Source organism: Colius striatus, chromosome 2 (genome assembly GCF_028858725.1).
Source record: "Colius striatus isolate bColStr4 chromosome 2, bColStr4.1.hap1, whole genome shotgun sequence".
Classification (NCBI taxonomy): domain Eukaryota; kingdom Metazoa; phylum Chordata; class Aves; order Coliiformes; family Coliidae; genus Colius; species Colius striatus.
This window is the reverse complement of record NC_084760.1, coordinates 120180690-120199518: the sequence shown is the minus strand read 5'-3', so window position 1 is coordinate 120199518 and position 18829 is coordinate 120180690. Positions and strand designations below refer to the sequence as shown.

Below are 18829 nucleotides of genomic sequence, written 5' to 3'. Positions count from 1 at the left end.
AGAAGCCAGATTTGTGCCTTTCATGGCTGGTAAAATAACTGTCAGGTGACTCTCCAATTCCCCATGCCCTGGGTATGTGAGAGCAACTGTGGTGCCCTCTGACTCTGAGCTGGTACATCCCAGGTACCAAGCCCTGCAGTGCAACAAGCCAGTGACTCTTCAGTTCAGTAAAAATCAGTCATGGTTATTCCTTATGCATCTCCTTGTTTTGGTGTCTGTCATTGTGGCTTTAGCAGAATGATCAGTGTTTGGACTTTCATCCTTGGCTGTCTGATGAACAACTGCAGATCTGAAAGAGACAGCTTCCTTATTAAAGGGCTGTTGGCATCTCAGTCTTCACCCTTGGAAAAAATGGCCAGAAGTGAATGAGTGTTGATGTTGCAGTAGGCATGGGTTTGTTTTCAAGAGCTAAGCTTTGTGCTCAGTGTAGTCATAAAACAATGAGCTCAAATTATTGACTTGTGGAATGTGAAGTCATGAAACTTCTGCTATGGAAAAATCCTTTTATGTTAGAGAAAGGTGTCTTAGGTCTAAAATAGTTTTATTTGTCTTCCTTAGCAGCCAAACCTCTGTGGGCACTTTACTGGCTCTCAGAAATGATCCTCACTTGCTGTTCTGGTACTGTCTGGGTGTAGCAGAACAAACCTGGCCAAATCTCAGATGGGTTTATTTCTCCTGTCCCCCCACATTTCCTATGGCTGGCCTGCCATGTGGTTCAGGATGCTGAAGGGATGAACTCTTCCTCAGCCTTGGCTTTGCTCTCAGTGGTAGAATATGTTTTGCTGTTTGCTTATGCAAATACTACTTCAGCCTCCCTTCTGCCTCCATGATGTACTCCTCACTTTCCTACAACATAAAGCCTTTCTTATTAATATTATTATTGCTATTATTATGAACATGAGAAACTTTGTATGATTCTCAAACTCCAATTTAAGATACCTTATGGTTGCTAACACTGAAGGCACTAGGATTTGTTACTATCCTTTAGACAAGATCCTGTGATCACTCTGTCAAAGTCTAGATGGGTGATGATCAAACTAGCTGTCTCTCTCAGGAAGTGTTAGATGTGACAGACTGAACAGATGGCAGGTTGGGCTTAATTATGTAATGAGGCAATGAAATTTAACCAGGGCAAGTGTAGAGTCTTACATCTGGGAAAGAGTAACCCAATGTACCAGTACAGGCTGGGGAATGAACTGTTAGAGAGTGGTGTAGGGGAAAGGGAGCTGGGGGACAGCAGGATGAGCACGAGCCAGCAATGTGCCCTTGTGGCCAAGAAGGCCAATGGCATTCTGGGGTGGGTTAGAAGGGCTGTGGGCAGTAGGTCAGAGAGGTTCTGCTCCCCCTCTGCTCTGCCCTCATGAGACCACAGCTGGAATATTGTGTCCAGTTCTGGGCCCCTCAGTTGCAGAAGGACAGGGAGCTGCTGGAGAGAGTTCAGTGCAGGGCCACAGAGATGCTGGAGTGGAGCATCTGCCTTGTGATGAAAGGCTGAGGGAGAGGCAGCTCTGCAGCTTTGAGGAGACTGAGGGGTGACCTCATTCATGGTTACAGATCCATCAAGGGTGGGTGTCAGGAGGATGGAGCCAGGCTGTGCTCAGTGGTGGCCAGTGATAGGACAAGGGGCAATGGGTACAAGCTGGAACAGAAGATGTTCCAAAGAAACATGAGGAATAACTTGTTCCCTGTTGAGGTGAGGGAGCACTGGCAGGGGCTGCACAGATGGGCTGTGGAGTCTCCTTCTCTGGAGACATTCCAACCCAGCTGGACGAGCTCCTGTGTGCCCTGCTCTAGGTGATGCTGCTCTGGCAGGGGGGTTGCACTGGATGAGATTCACAAGTCCCATCCAACCCTTAAGATTGTGTGATTCTGTGAGGATGCTGTATCTCAGTGCTGGTCCCTGCTTTGGACATCTGAGCAGAACAAAAATGGTTCTGGAGGTCAAGTGAAGGAGTGCAAGGTGTAGTTCTGTAGTTTCTAGGCAGTGCTCCTCACACAGAATGCAATGAAGGGTTAAAACAATGAATGGGTTTGGTGTTAAGTTGTGAAAGCTAGGAGGCAGTGAGGAGGGTTTTGTCTAGGTAGAAGACACAAATAGTTGCTGTTTTGAAGGTAAGTAGAGGTTGCAGAACACCAGAACTGTAATCAGTTGTTTGAACTTCATGTGAGGGCTGCTCTGAGTTTGGCTGAACATGCAGGCCCTGGGAACACATCCCGTGGCAGAGTGTAGAACATCAGTGTTCTCTTCAACAATCCACTTCTCCTGTGAGCACCAGTCTGGGGCTTTACACAGGGAGAGATGTTCAATCACAGTAACTCAGTAATCACTGCAGCATCTGATAGGTCAGGAGGGAAGTGTCCAGGAATATGCTGCCCTGTGAGCAGCCTTGGTGCTCACACTATTTTTGGAATCTTTTCACTTGACTAAGCAGTATCTTGATGAAATCAAGAAAGACTGAATATGTTTAGGGATTTTGAGTGGAAAGAGAATAATGGTGATGCTTTTATTGAGGCCAGTTCTTATCTCACAGCAATTTCTTCACTTCTTTCTCTGCTGAGGGGGAGGTCTGGTTACAGAAGCTAGTCTCATCTTAGTAATAGCTGGAAAACAGGGGGTTTTGTTGTTGTTTGTTTACTTATTTATGCATCTTAATACCTCTTGCTGCTTGCACTTCCTTTCTCTTCCCAAAAGAGGTTTAATAAATGCAAAGACAAAGTAATGAGGAGGGAACAAAATGATTCTCGAGCTGTGAAAATGAAATCCCTCCTTTCCTTTAGCAGAGAAAGGCCTTGTGAATGTGACTCCATCCAACCACAAGGAATGGGTACCAGCTTGTGTAGGTGATCCAAATCACCAAACAGAAGTTCAGTTCAAGGGAGGAGAAGCCTGTGGCTAATGCCAAGTGGCACAGTGCAACAGGCTCCTGATGAATTCAGAACGTGGATTACATTTGCAGCTCTCCAAGCCATCTCATACATTACAACAGATAATGAGAGCTCTTCTCAAAGCTGCAAAGGCTTGGGCAGTGGCCATGCAGCAAGAAGTTTCTCTTCTACATCTTCCTTCCACACCCTGACTTGATTGCTTAATAGAATTCCAGACCAAGTCGATTCTAATGGGGAAGCTCAGCCAGTGTTTGATGTCATTCATGGCAGACTGCTGGAGCTGTTACACAGCAGATCAGTTTGCAAGGTGAGGCATGATGCATCTGTAGCTCTTCTGTCACTGTAGTCCAAAGCATAACTGCCTTCAGCTCCATCTGAAAGCAGAGCAGTGCTCCCCTTTGGTTAAGGAATCCCATGTACATAACCTGGATCTTGTGAGATTCCCGGTTGAATTTTTTCCACAGGCTTCATCCCATGACCATGGCAGCTGGTGTGCAGAGTTGGCCCCAATCTCTTCTGCCTCCTCTCTAGGTGCCAGTTCACAAAGTATCATTCTGTGGGTCTGTAGCTTTGAATGTGCTCTGTTTAATGAGCTGCCATGTGTGTGTTTTATAGGCTGAGTAGCAAATCCAAAGGTAATCAATGCTGCAGCAGAACTTCTAAAAAAGATGAATTAAACAGGGCATGGAGTTTTCTGAGCTTGCCCATTCAGCTTTGGGGCTCAAAGCTAAGGCAATCAAGCTCCATACCATACTTCATAGGTTTGTTTATTTATCAGTAAGCAGCTCAGCTGGGATCTTGATCATTTTCTGATAAATAGTCTGTCTCCCAGCCTTTTCTGAAGCTTCAGGAAGGAATGCAAGCTGCATGGGAAGTTGCAAGAAGCAGAAGCTGTATTTCATCTTTACAGGGATTTTTATCAGCTGCTATTTTTATTGCACTTGCACATTTACACCAGTATTTTTTGGCTTTGTTCTTAAAGGTTTAAAACTAAAGCTTACTCAAAGATGACAGATTTTTTTCAGTTGTTGCTGGGACTGATAAAGGAAAATGTCAGCAAGGAAGCACCAATACTGGGTAAAAGTAGAACAGCCAGCATTTTACAGCTGGTGGGCCAGCTGTGTGGCTTATACTCAAGACTCTCTCAGCTGCAACTCAGACTTCATAGAGGTCTGGGTGGGAAGAGCAGTTATCTGTTAAGTTCAGAGCAGGTGAGGGCATGATGCAGATGCCATGGTGGAGTTAGCAGGATCTATCTCCTACTTCAAACAGCATCTGCACCTGCAAGATGCCTTACAGGTACTGGGTACATTCTATGTACCTTTTTTGGTGGTCTTGCCTCTCAGTTTGAAATATATTATGTTAAAGCAAGCAAATACCTTCCTATTTATACTAAATTTCCTGTCCTTTAATGTCATCCTTCTGCATTGTGCTACTCACTGTCATAAGGCTGTCCTGGAGCTGCAAGAGCACATCTACCTGGCACCTGACCCTGGGGATCACTGGCCCTTGTTATATCAGCACATGAGCAACCAGGGACATCAACACCTACAAATTCAAACAGAAAATGCTTTTCACCATGACAAAGTATTGACCTGAATGGGAGCTGCTTGATTCCTTGCTGGCACATGCTCCTACTGCTTGGTTGCCTTTTGTGAAGCTGGCTGTGCAGCTGCAGAAAGCCACTGGCATTTCGGCTGAGGAGAAGTCCTGCTCCTCGCCTGGAGCCGACCGCAGTCTGCCATGTGAAAATCAGACATTTATAGTGTTGGCACCCATGCAGACAGTGCTGCTGTTGTATTTGGGACACTTCAGTGCTGTATTAAACACTGAAAACCCTTACCTTTTGCTTGTTCATTTTTCTGAGCTTGTGCTAAACTCAAGCCACATGTCACTTCTTTCTGTCTCTAGATGACCACTGCCATATGTCTGTAGGTTCCTAAACAAGGATAAAAGGACTTTCAGGCAAGTGGTGGGATTAAATTGACATAGTATAGGACTAGAACTGAAAATGTTAGAGTACTGCTCTGCCTTCAAATACCCTTTTACCAACTAAGAAAAACTGCCTTAAAATAAATGGTTGTGACATGAAAAGAGAATGACATTTGAAAGGAGAACAAAGGGAGCATCTGCAGAATTCACAGCCAAGGTGTGAGTGAGCACAGGAAGAAAATCCCAGTTAAAGGGACTAACTTAACAGATTTTCCCCAGAGGAGGTCTCAGATATTTGTCCTTCCATCACTTCTTAAGAAAAAGGTTCAAGTGCCTTTGGGAGTGAAACCACGTTGTGGAGAGCGTTGGCTTGACATGAGCGGCACGCCTGGAAAAAACAAGTTACTCCAGGTGTGTTCTGTAGCAAACTGAGCTTCAAGACCAATGGATAGTGGAAATGTGTCCAGTCCCACCAGAATTTGATGCAAAGTGATTGCACTGTAGCAACCTGAGTATTTTTTAGAAGATACTCCAGATAGTGCCAGCAACCATCTTCCACTTTCTTTCTTTCCTCGGTAGTGTGAGTTGTTTCCTCTTACTTAGATTAATGAGGCTGAAGTGCACACAGGCCACTGTCTGTGGCCTCAGGATGACCACTGTACAGTCCAGTTAGCATAACTTTACCAGGGATGTGACATAACTAAGGCACTTTTCCCAGTGCTAAAGTGATGATGTTATCCACATGGGTATTGAACCTGTGTGTCACAGCTGGAAAGAGGTCCCGTGCCTGTGCAGCACTGGTTAGCAAAAGCAGCTATGGTGACAGGTTATGTGGGGTGGTGAGCACTGCAGAGAGCAGGGGGTTGCATGTCTGCTCTGTATGAGCTTTACTGTAAATAGTAAGTGACATTCTGATCATCTCTATCTTGGGGGCAAAGAAGAACGGAGTGGAGAAGGACAACTTGAGATGACTTTCTAATCTCAGAGGAGCAAAAAATCCCTCTATATAAACCATGAGTAAGTGCAGAAGACAGAGTGAGGCTTCATTTTACATCGAGGAAACACAGGAGATGCTTTATGAGACACAAAAGAAGCAACTTCAAAATCAATGAAAGAAACAAAGACGTTTATGTAATAAAAATCTGCCACCAAAGGAGGGGATTGGTACTTCACTGGCTTTTTTTAATCATAGGGAAAAGGCTGAAATGTGGATATTGGGAATGTTCAGGATCCTCCTAATTGACTGGAACAAACTGTGTTCCACAGTGACCACATTTCAAGATTCTGTGTACTCCTGTCTGCTGAAAAACAGGGTGTGTTCCCTACTAAAAGGGGCAGACCCACTGTGTCAGCTTGTTAGGGGGTGTCTGCCTCTTGCTCTGCAGTGTCTTGAACTCATCACCAGGAGAGCAGTCTGACTTCAGGTCAGTGTGCCAGTCCCTGTGTTGCAGAAACAGCAGCTTGGTTTTATCTGCTTATTTACCCTTTTATGCAGAAACTTCATTTCACACTTAAGCCCTGTTCCATCACTGGTTTGTATTGATTTTTTGTGACTGGAGCAGTGCACAGAGCTGTGCTTGTTTGGTGGGGATCCTTCCCTGAAGGATTTGCCTGTATCCACAGGTACAGCCAGCATGCATCATTTGGCTTGCACCCAAAGAGAGCTCATCCTGAGGATGCTGTGATTTTTTCAAGTCTGTGAGCATTAAATCCTGTAGCTTATTTTAGTGCAAGTAGATGGTTATAATGAAGGGAATATGTAAGGAGAAACTTTGTTGGGGCTGTATGTGCAGCAATAACACCATACAGATTGAATTCTAAAGATACACACAAGCTTCTCTATGAAAATGGGACCAAACAGTTGAGGAAGAGATTGAATCGACATAAACATGGAACAAGGGTGAGGGTGGAGCCTTCTGACAGTATCTACAAAGGAGAGAAAGGGCATTCCTTACCATGAATTCAGCAGGATCAGGCAGGGAAGAAGCCACAGGACCAAAAAGGGAAGAGGTGCACAGTGCAAGAGGTGTGTGTCTTGGGGCTTTACCTGCTCCATCCCCTCAGTTCTGTACACCAGCAATGTGATGAGGAGCTCTTAGCATTGTGGTGTGCATGGCAGCTCCCCCTATGGCCTGTCTACAACCCCTTCTGTTTTCACTAAAGGCAGGTGTTTTTCTGGGATTCTGCCTGGCACCAGGTGGGAGAAGGTGAAAACAGCACTAGGGACTGTTTTATCACCATCAGGAGTCGAAAGGTGTTACATCATGACCCGTGCCCTCTGCTATCCTGGCCCTCCTAATGTAGTCAGGACCTGCTCTTAAGAGCTGAGCCAGAATAACACCTAAACCTGTTCAACAGCAGAGAAGACTAAGTTGGTTTGCAGTCTCATCTACTGCAGCAGATGTTGGTTTCTGCTCTTCTGCTTCCATCTCTCTTGGCCCTCCCTACTGTGATCTTACCTTTTCCTTGGTTCTCTGGGCAACGTTGCAGCAGCATCACAAATGGTCCTAGCAAGGTGAAAACACAGAGGAACAGTGTCCTTTCCACAAAGAATATATACAGTAGGAAAAACCAGGAGGCAAGAGGGATGCCAAAGGCACTCTAGCAGGCAGCATTAGTGATCAGTGTGGTGATAAATACGTTGTTTGTTGTTTAGGTAGTTTTCTGTACCACCTTCACAGAGTTAATTCACTTCTTTTCATGGATTCACCCACTCATCTTCCACCCCCCTAGCTTTGGTTTGTTTTATTTCCTTAAAATGAATACATTTAAATGAGAAATTCAATTACAAGGGACTAAGTAAGTGATTTTGCCTCGTGATTTCCTGTAGGGTACAGAATTGGGTCATTTGAAGCAATTTCAGTTCTTAAATAGAAACAAGCGAAAGGTTGATGTTTGCTTTCATCTGTCATTTTGCTAGAAGTGTAAGAAACCCTAGTGAGGGACTAAGATGTTGTTGTTCTCAGGTTGAGAAAGTCTGCATGGAAAGTGCCGTTGAGTTCTGTTAAATTACAGAACTGCCAAATTACAACCAGAGCACGAGAAGCTCTGATGAGTCTGATCTCTTTCGTTTGATGATGCACAATATCCTGCCCTTTACTAAACCTCCCAAGGGATGGACAGTGAGGATCAAGAAGTCTGTTACTGTTCTCAGGGCCCTACTCCAGCCCTCATTTGTTTGACTTCATTTGCACAAAATCAAGTGCCTCTCATCTGGAAGTGATGTCGTGCTGTCAGACACCCCAGCTGCTGCGGGGTGATGGTGGCTATGCAGAGCAGGGCCTCAGGACTGTGATGAAAACTGTGTTTCTGTGTAGGATGAGAGTTATTCCCTCTTTTCTGCCCATTAGCTGCTGTATGTGAGAGAAACCAGACACAGAGACTCGGTGCAGGATGGCTGTTAAAGATGAGCAGTGCTTTGGAATAGATTCTAGGTCACAGGGGGGGTTTGATTTTATTTTACTTCTTAAAAATACAAATTTAGAAACTCATTAAAGCTTTGTCCTGATGGATTAGACATACTTAAAACAACTACAGGATTTTCTCTGAAGGATATGAAAGAATCTGTTGACAAGATTAAGGACAGGTGAAGGGTGTCATCCAGAGCCCACAGAAGTCAGTGAGGAGCTGCTCTGACTGTTAAAGGCTTTGGATCCAGCCTTCAGAATTTTGCAGGGGAGGGAAAAAAAACCCAGGCTTATTTTATTTCTTGGCTAAGTAATAATTCATTACTACTTCCTACTGGAAACCATGGGCATTGATTTTCCCATAGATTTGTGTGTGGTGGTTTATCAGACTCGTTTTTATAAATGGTTCCTGTTTGCAGGTGTAAGCAATCTCTTCCTGCACTGTCTCTGCAAGTGCCATTAAGCAAATGGTTGTTGTTATCAGGTACTTCTTTTTTTTAAGCTTAATTTTCCTTCAATGATTTTGTTTTTGCTAAATCCAAACCTCTGTAAAATTGCAACATGAAAAAAACACCCCGTATCTAGTTGAGATGGCTGAGAAATCCCTGAGAAAATTGGTTTAGGAAGCATCTTAAGAAGATGGACACAGCTCTGCAATTTTGACTGTAATCCTAAATATCATTCTAAATCCTGTTACTTCCCAATGTAATTGCTTGAAAAGAAAAAGAGGATCAGGGAGACATATAAGTGCCTGAAATAAATGAGTCTCTTAAATACATATACATTCTGCACTGAACTTACTTGCCCCAAAACCTCATTTTTAATCATACCTTGGGTAATAGATCTCTCTCTGGCAGTTTCCTTTTAGAGTAACACCTTAGCCAAGGGAATGTGAAATTAAAAGGTTCAGGTCCTATTTCTCAAGCATTGAAAAGTTTACTCTCAGGTGAAATCTGCTGCATGGTGTCTCTGGTGTCCTGGCAGAGAGGTTTGCTTTTCCATTAACTGCTCTCTGGGTTGGATGAGCTCCTCAGAGGTGTCTTTTCTGGATTCATCTTTGTTCAGGACAGCAGCAGGGGAGGGTGACTGCATGGTGTACCTGCACTATGGTTGCTCTTCAGCCTTTTCACCTCTAAGATCTCAGTTGGGAAGAGAGTTCCAGGTGGGAAATGCTCAGACTTTGAGGGCTTGCTATTCTCTTCATCACTCTTGAGTGATTTCTGAAATGCAGAGATGTCTGTGCACCTCCTGCACTCGCAAGCTGTGGCTGGTTTCCCATGTCGCCCCGTCCCCACCGCAGCCTGTTGGGCGATTCACAGCAGACAGCACCTGCTCAGAGCTATGGCACCCAAAGAACTCGGAACCAGCAAGTGCCTGGCTGCATTTGAAGTGCCTCTCATTTGCCTGATACCTTTGTAGAACCTCATGCAAGAAGTTACTTTAGTAGTAATTATGAGATTCTTAGAAGCTCGAGGGCAAGGGCATCCTGTCGCTTGGCTGTGAATTGCAGCTGCTGGTTTCTGCTCTTTTAAGTGCTGAAAGGGTTCAGGAGCCTGACAGAGGCTGCTTTTCTCACCAGTGCTTCTTTGGGAAATCCCTTCTTCACGAACCCAAATGTTATGGGATTGAGCTTCTGGGATGTGCTGAGGGTTCCACGTGCTGCCGATGGGATGGGAGATGCCTTGGGAACAAACTGGCTTTTCCTGAGGATATGGGCTGTGTGCTGGGAGCTGTGGTACACAGCTAAACCTTTGCGCTCTTAGTGTCAACTATGAACCAATGTGCAGGTCCTGAGTCAAATGAGCTTGGCCTGGGTGAAGGCAGCAGGTCTGAATCTCACATTTAACCAAAGAGCTGTTTAAAGTTGCCCTTCAGGACACCCTGGCTGTCTGGTAGTTACTGCTCTAAGTGCTTGATAAACAAAGAGACTGGTTTGTGACAGCAAGAATTGTTTCCTGCAAGTACTTCAATGTTTACTACACTTTCGGCTAAAGGTTATAAAACATGGATGTGAGGCTATTTTCATGAAACTTAATGATTGATTTAAGCTAGCTATTAATCTCTCCATTATTCATATGAGTTCAATTTTACATGTTACTGCCATGAGATATAGCTACCTTTTCTGAAAGTACAGTCATGTATTATACTTCAGGGCAAGGTTAACACTCAGTCATTATGCCTTACATCTGGATTTAAGAGACAGAAGAGTGGTGAATCTCAATGAATTCTCTTTCTCTCCTGCTCCTTTTGGGTTTCACGTCCGTTACGGCTTTGATGTGAAATACCTGCAAACTTTGCTCTGATGTAAATTTGAAGAGCTTTTTAAGCCATTTGCAGTTTTATATACTCATTTTGTGAGCTTTTACATGTCCATAGAATTAAGACTTCTGGGGTTTCCATCCGACTCTGCTGACAGCAAGAGAGACTTCTCGTGGTGGCTGCAGCAGGAACAGAGCTGGCGCTTGGCTGCCTGTGAAAACCAGACCCGGAACTTATGAAACAACAAATCACTGTCAGCATGTACAGTGGATTTACAGTGGATGTCAGCATTTACAGTGGGTATATCCAGCATTTACACTATAAATATACCCATTAGATTAATCATGGCAGAAGTGGAAGAGTTACTGTTCGCTGCAGCTGGGACACTGCCTGGCTGCCAGCCAAGGCTGGGCTGCTCAGGTTTGGCTCTCTGCAGCGGGTTCACTCTGAGGGAGTTTGTCTCAGTGGCATGTGGCTTGTTCACTCTCTGTGCATCACACCAGCTCTGCTGGAACAGGCAGCATGCAAACACGTAGTGTGAGGTGATCCCTTTTACTCAAGTGGCTGGCCTCTGAAAGAGAGAAAGAAGTGAAGAGGCCCTGTGTCTTACAAAACTCAACCTGGGTTTAGCATCCGTGTGTTCTGATACCAGAGGCATCTGTTCTTGGGAACAGCTCTCCTGTCACTTCAGTGAGGCCCTGCTGCTTGACATGAGCTAGAGTGCCTCTTCTAGTGCCTGGAGCAATGATACATACAGCAGCTGTATAGGAAAATGTAAAGACATGTTTCTGTTTTGTACAGTATCTGTGTAACTTGAAATGAAACCCCAATTGCTGATGCTTTCACTGAGCTGAGTGCAGGTGTTCTGATAGGGGAAAGGACCCCAGAGGAAAGCAGTGGCTGTGCTGCAGCAGGGCTGCACAAGACGTGCTGTAAAACAGTCGCTCTTCTGTGCCAGTGGAATTCACTTGGCATTCTGTCTGTTTGAGAGCCCAAGGCTGTGCCTTTAGAGAAGAGACTACAGGTTTGGATGTAGTTGTTCAAGCTTCACCCAAATCCTGCTATACATGTCTAAATCTGTTTTACATCCAGCTTGAAACCATAAGCACATGTAGGTGGTTCGAGGCACCCTGTGGCAGGCACACGCGTGTCTCAGCCTCACTTGGCACTTCAAGGGTGAAGGTCCAGTATGTCAGGTCCAGCCTGAGGAGGAGCTTCAGCTCTGCTCCCTTCCCATTTGTCAGAGGCCCAGTGGCTGTGGGCAATGACATGTTTGCAGATTGGTGCCAACTTTGGTGCAGCTGCAAGCAAATCCTTAGGTGACAGCACGTCCTGCAGGACAGCTTCGTGGGCAGTCTCCCATCATTTCACTCACTGCCTTCACATCTGCTGTAATTTAAAGAAGCTTTTAAATGTGGGGTTTTTTCCTCAAAAGGAAGCTAGAGAACTTTTTTATGACATAGAAACCAGAGAGAGAATAAAGAATACAGAGCTTTTCCTGTAATTTTAGGGGAAAATGCTTCTCTTCACACCTGGTTGCATTGAATAATTCAGGTAAAGAATTCAGGTAAAGCAGGACCAAACCTTCACTCAGGCCCTGCACATTAATAATCTCAGCCATACAGCTTCCCATCGTGGCTCTTTAGGATGGGGATGTCGTTTGAGTGCTTTATTATAGGGTGTCATGAGCATAAATATGGTGATGTTTGTTACATTCACAGCACTGTCAGAATTAGAAGCTTTTAGAAGAAAATGCCCTAAGTGCTTTCTTTCCATGGAGGTAAATCAGTGAGTGAATGATCTTTGAAATTAGCTGAGTAATTAGACCTTTTCTCTCTGGAGGTGAGAAGAAACCCTGGGGCAATATAAACAATTCCCATGCTGGAAGGAGCATTTACAGGAGAGGATCAGCTCTGATCCCTGTGTCTGTGGCTCAGCCCACCTGTATGATGTGTGTGGGGCTGAGGAGGTATTAACAGTTCCTTGAGGTGCAGTGAAGGAGGCCCTTCATGAGTCTATTTTCCCTTTATTCCTTCCACTATGTAACTCCTAGTGCAGCATGTTCTTGTAACTCCTATTTGGATGGGTTATTACCTGCTCCTATAGCCAAGCAGACACATCTGAGGACAGTCACTGCAAATACCCCTGCAAAGCTCCTGGACCTTGGTGTGTGAAGGGTGCATATGCCTGATGCTCAGGGACACAGGTTTCAAGCCAAAACTTCCAAGTTGGGCACAACTTCAGTCTCTGAGATAAAACTCTGGTGTCCATGGCTGGCTGCAAAGGGGGCTGCAGAGAAACAGAGTGGCACAAGACAGATAATGGAAGTGACAAAACCACTTTATGGCCAAATACAGCCCCTTTTTATGCTGGTATTGATCTGAAAAAGTAGCTGCAGAACTAAGCTTTCAGAATGACAATTCATGCAAAGGAGATGTTTAAATCAATCTTAGCTCAAATGATGTTGCTTGTACTAAAGATCATTCACCCTTGAATGTCCTAAAGTTACAGCTCTGTGGCAAGCTGCACATGTGAGAGAAAATGAAAGGTTGTTTCATTTCAGTTCATTTGTTGTTCCAAATGGGGTTGAAAATGAAAGTGCTGTGGATGGCCTGGGATGGCAATAGTGGTGTGCAGATGGGTGGTACTTACCCATGAGCACTCCCATACCTAAACTGGGTACCCTGGGACTGAGGCTGGAGGGAAAGAACAGCTTGTGCAGGTCTTCAGAATGCTCTGATGACATCTCTGTACCCAGCCTCAAATATTCCATCTCCCAGTCCTTCTGTGAAATGCTGAATGAACGCAGGGGAGTCGACAGAGGAGCCATTCCTGCAGCAAATACAAGACCTGCAGCATGTTAATATTAAATGGCACCTATTTTTGTAGAGGTTAAATATAGCTGTAGAAGCATTCCAAAAGTTTCTGTGCATGTGCCAACACTTTGAAAGAGGCCCTGAGTGGCACATTTGAAAGACTTTTTTTACTCCTCTGAAACGTGTCCTCTGACTTTTCCTTGCAACAGGATCTAACTTCATTTGAATGGTATTTTGGGGTTTTTCATTTGTTACTTTAAAAATGTGCTTTTCTTATATCTAAACCTCAAATCTTCAGTCATACAGCCTCGATCCTGCTGCTGCTTTCAAAACCTATTTGTCTTCTGTGGGTTCTCCAGCTGCAAAAATATACAACGTGAATATCAGCCCCGGGGTCCAAGTGACACTTTTGAGTGTGAAATTTGACAGTGTGCCTATTTATCCATGTCAGATATAAGAGATGTGTTTGACAAGAAGATAGAAAGCAAACTTTTGAGGCCATGGAGGCATATGTCCACTCTTAGTGCTTTCCATAGGCTACTGGCTGTTTTTGTTGGCACATCTTTTCAGTGTTCAAGGTAACAGTTCTGTTGGCAGATGATAGGAAGATGTGAGGGAGCTGCAGGGTGGGGAAAATGCTTCTTTATTAATTCTCAGTGTCAGAAATTGTCAGACAACGACAGCAGTAAGAAAGGGGTACAATCTCAAGACTTTGTTTTGATCCTTGGTGAGGGTTTCTTCAGGAAAACACAAAGTAAGAAGGGAGGAAGGACTCATGAGTTTGCTGATTCCGATTGCCTCCGTGAACAGAGAGCGCCTCCTCTTAAATGTGCACACAGTGTTTCTTCTAATGTAATAAGCAAAAACTATGCAAAAGTAATTTTCTCATGGGGAAAACAGTAATTAACCTATCCTGTTGCCATGGAAGAGGGGTTTTTTACTAGAGAGAGTTCTACTGGGGATAGCAATCTCACCTGTGATGAAAACCGCGGTTGAGTCCAACTCATCTTTCCTTCAGCAGAGTCTCAGTTCAGTGCAGGATGAACTTCTCGAGCCTAAATTTAGTATGAAGATTGCTAAAGGTGACATTTCACATAAACACAGGTTTTTTCTGCAGTCCTTCCACAGCAAAGCTAGAACAAATGAGTGACAGATGGGAAATAATCTTTCCAGTTAAGAAATACGACTGGTAAAATGGGGGTGATTTGAGTAACAACATCCCTAATTTCCTTTAACGCTTGATTAACTTTTATGTTGTGGTTCACAGGGACAGGAAGACTTAATTATAGTGTGAAGTGTCTTGCCATGCTCAGTTAGACTGAGTTCTTGGCAAGACATATTTAAGGAGTCTATAGCAGCAAGAGCAGCAGGTGAAAGGCAATTACTGGTGAAAATGTAAACTTAACAATTAGCGGGTAAAGATTAGTGTTTGGGAAATGACTCTCAGCATGATGAGAATGTATACCAATCCAATAGTATTGATTCCAGGCTGCTGGCAAAGCAAAGGAGGCTGTCCTGGAAAGGCTGCCCCAGCCTTGCTCTGGAGCTGCAGCTCACACTGTGGAGGATTTTGTACAACTGGGCAAGAGAGCACGGGGGAGTGCAAATTAGTCCTTAGTTTTTGTGTCCACTTGGGCTGTTTCAGCTGGCACAAGGGCAATGAAACTGGGGAAGGATCTAGAGAAAAAGTCTTATTAGGAGTGGCTGAGGGAATGGGGGTGTTCAGCTTGGAGAAGAGGAGGCTGAGGGGAGACAGGAGCACTCTCTGCAACTCCCTGACAGGAGGCTGGAGTGAGGTGGGGGTGAGTCACTTCTCCCAAGTAACAAGCGATAGGACAAGAAGTGGCCTCAAGTTACACCAGGGGAGGTTTAGATAGGAGAGTAGGAAGAACTGTTTCCCTGAGAGGGGTGTCAGCCCCTGTGCCAGGCTGCCCAGGGAGCTGGAGGAGTCCCCAGCCCTGGAAGGATCCCAAAGCCGTGGAGCTGAGGCGCTGAGGGCCAGGGGTTAGCGATGGGCTGGGCAGGGTGAGGGGAGGGCTGGGGCTCCAACCAAACATTTCAATAATTCTGTACATATCAACAGGCATAAGACATTAAATATCAGAAGTATATAAACACACCATTTCCTCATCTGTGCCTGCCCAGCAGTACAAGGAGACTTTGTGCAGGTCAGATGCCCCTCTGCCGGGTGCGCCGTGTTCCCCTGGCCGTGTGCTGCAGCACACAGCTCCTTCCCTTCTGCCTTGGCACCCTCTGTGCCCAGCTGAGCAGAGCTGGGCTTGGCCACACTGCTCCTTCATGCCCAGTTTTGCTGCATCTTGGTTCGTGTCTGCTCTCATATCAGTCACCTCCAAAGTGATATGAGCCATTTTACTGCCCTGTGGAAACAGAAGCGATTAGCGGCGGTGCGCCCTGCCAGGGGTGGCAAAGCAGAGCATCACCAAGATACACATCAGCAAGGGGAAGCAGAGTTTAAACTCCCTTTTAATTTGTGCTGGGACATTAACTGGGAATTATGAACCAGCACTGTTTAATGAAATACACGCTCTTTAATAGACTGGAAGGGTGGCTGTGCTTGTGCTTAACATGTAGGACAAAGTAAATGGTGTATCTGATTGGATTAGTGACAAACTTAATCTGGTGTATGACACTGCTGATTCAACAGTCTCAGTTTGTAGTGGTTTTATTTTTTTAGGATCAAATTGACTTTGTCTTGACACATGATCTGTTCAATGCACTAAATGAACTGTGAGCTACATGAGTTTGATCTCATATTTCAACAGGGAGAGCGATTAGATGTGAGGGGAGTTCCCCAACACACAGTGTGGGAAATGGTTCTTTTTCTTACAGTGTGGGAAAGCTTTTAATATGATCCCCCAGCAGTAAAGAACAACTTGCAAAGACATTTCCCAAGAATATCAGCACTTACTGCATAAACATTTCCCCGGAATATCAGCACTTACTGCATAATTGGTGAGAACTTGTGTATTCCAAACCTGAATCCAAAGGACAAATCTCCTTTTTCCTATCAAGACATTCATCTGAAGTTGCAGATTTGATGTTCCTATGGGACCTGATCTAGGTGACCCTGCTTCTGCAGGGGGGTTGGGCTAGGTGACCTCTAAAGATCCCTTCCAACCCCTAACCATTCTGTGGTTCTGTGATTCTTACAACATGAAGGTAAAAGTCTATGTAACTAGTCTTTAGTTTGTATCAATAGGTTAAGCATGGGCTGAATTTTAGTGGGAAAAGCATCCTGTGAGTTGAAAATCAAACAGCAGGTGGTCTGCATGAGTCCTAGGTCAGTGTGTTAAACTTTTGGACAGTGACATGTCTCTGATTAAAGATTAGGAAAACTGCTTTGGATCCTAAAGCAGTGCACGACTGTGATGTATCATCCTGTTCCTAGGAAATCCCAGTGAGACAGGCAAGATCTGAACCCCTGGGGATTATGAATGGAGACACCTTTACTAAATACACAGAAACGGACATTTCTGCATTTGCAGACCCCAGCTCTGGCACAGTCAGGCCTGTAGCCTCATGCTGTGTTCACTTGTGGTGACTGTCCTTGCATGGAGCTGAGGAGGAACATTTGCTGGTGTGCTTTGGAGAGAGACAGAGTTTGTTTTCAGTTAGCATAATCCACTCTGATGGGAGTTTACTTTCATGTGTGAGCATTTATATAGACATGGGGAAGAATGGTTTGCAGGTGTAAAACTGTTGACCAGAATGTCAGATTAGATCTGGCTGGTGCTTACTGTCAACCTGTTGTACAGTTGCATGCTATATTCTTCCTTATTTTTTTTCATCTTTCTGTGTGTTATCTTGAGAACTCAGTGCTGATGGAGGAGTGGCTCACTTGTGGCTTTGACACCACTCACTGAAGTTGCTGAATATCTTACGTGCTAACACAAACCTTCTTAATAAAACAGAGCAAAGTGTCCCTTTTGGCAGTGGTTCTTAAGCAGTGGCAAAAGGTTTCAGCAAAAACCACTTTCAACTTATTGTAATGTATTTATTTCAGGGTTCTGAAATGTACTTGGTTATCAGCTGAGGAAAGAAACTGGTTAGGTGGCACCAGCAGCTGGGCTTTGGCAAGGGCTAGTAGTGCAAAGTAGGAATTGCCATTGCATAGTGAGAGTTTCTGAGGCAAATTCGGTTTACAGGGAATTAAACGTCATGTTTGTGTTCAGAGTAAGGCAGTGAAGATAAGGTGATTTTCTGAAAAGAAGTGTACTGATTATTCCTTACTTCCTGTGATTTTGCTTTTCCAAACAGGTCTGCATCCCTCTGACTTGTACAATGAGAGATTTGTCTCGCTTGTTAGTTCAAGCTGAGGTCAGGTTTCCTCTCTCCAGCTCTGCTTCCCTCTCTGTCTCTTTTCCGTTCTCAAAGCTTCAAACCCAAGTGTGATTCTATCCCATAATCCTTTTCCAACCAAAAGATCCAATCCTTTTGAGACCTGACCCTTTAATCTCATATTCTTCTAAGACAGAGCAATGGCTTGCATGTTTGTGCTTAAGAGAACTAGAAGCGTGTTCATCCAAGTATAAACTCTCCTTGGTAAGGATGGTGATGTACAACCAGACCTGGAAGCTGACAAAAGTCTCTTTTCACTATTGGTGGTTCTTGTAAGGAAAGCTGGTGTCAGTTCAGTGACCAGTCTGTAGTAAAAGGATGATCTTTGATCATCTACTGCTGTGGAGCAGTGCCCTGGTCACAGGATCATCACCTTTTGTGTGAGGTCAAAGTCAGGGGACGCTCAGGGGCAGATGAGGAAAGGATGTTGCTGCATCTTCTCCCTTCAGCTGAAAGTGCTGCCTTCACCTGCAACAGCACTCAGTCATGTTGAGATAACACTCTTGATGTTTAGGTGACAATGGCAAATGTTTCATTGAAGTGTTGGCCAGGCAGCTCTAATGATTTTTATTTCTAGGCTCCACCACGGTTCTTGGTGGACTCCACACCTGGGCAAGTCTGCTCTAACGTTTGTTGAGTCGTGGGCCTTTCCTTTCTCTCTCTTCATGGGAAGCAGCCCTTGGAGTCAGAGTTCCTGGGAGTGTGGGTGTTACTGAGACATCCAGAGTTTGCATCTTAAAGCTATTGGAGTTAATAAACCAAAACAGTGGTATTGAGCCCTCTCTGCCTGTCCTAAGAGCAGGTAACAGTTCCCTGGGTGGGAAATACAGAAACCAAATCCTCCTGCCTATCTCCAGTATGGAACACCGTGAAGTTAACCCTTCATAGCATCCATTTACTAAAGAAGGAACTTCATTCTCACCAGAGAAAGCTCATGGCCTTCTAGTAACCCCCTTGTAGTCGTCACCCCTGTTCTGTGAGTGTAGCAGGTTTTTTGCTGTCCTGTGCAGTGTGAATAGTCCCTGTGTGCTGACTGGGAAGCCAGGCCTCCATGTAACAAATAGCCTCAGCAAAGCTCAGCCATCTATGTCAGCTGCCCCTGCAAGCACTGCCTTAAGAAAGAGGGAAAATGAAACCTTGGTACGTTGTGAGCTGTTGGAGTGGAAGGAT

General features: G+C 44.8%; 1 protein-coding gene across 4 annotated transcripts in view; it reads left to right on the top strand.

The window, feature by feature from the left end:
- Nucleotides 1–18829, top strand: part of CCDC85A (coiled-coil domain containing 85A) — a 130382-nt gene that overhangs the window by 28052 nt on the left and 83501 nt on the right. The window lies entirely within an intron of this gene.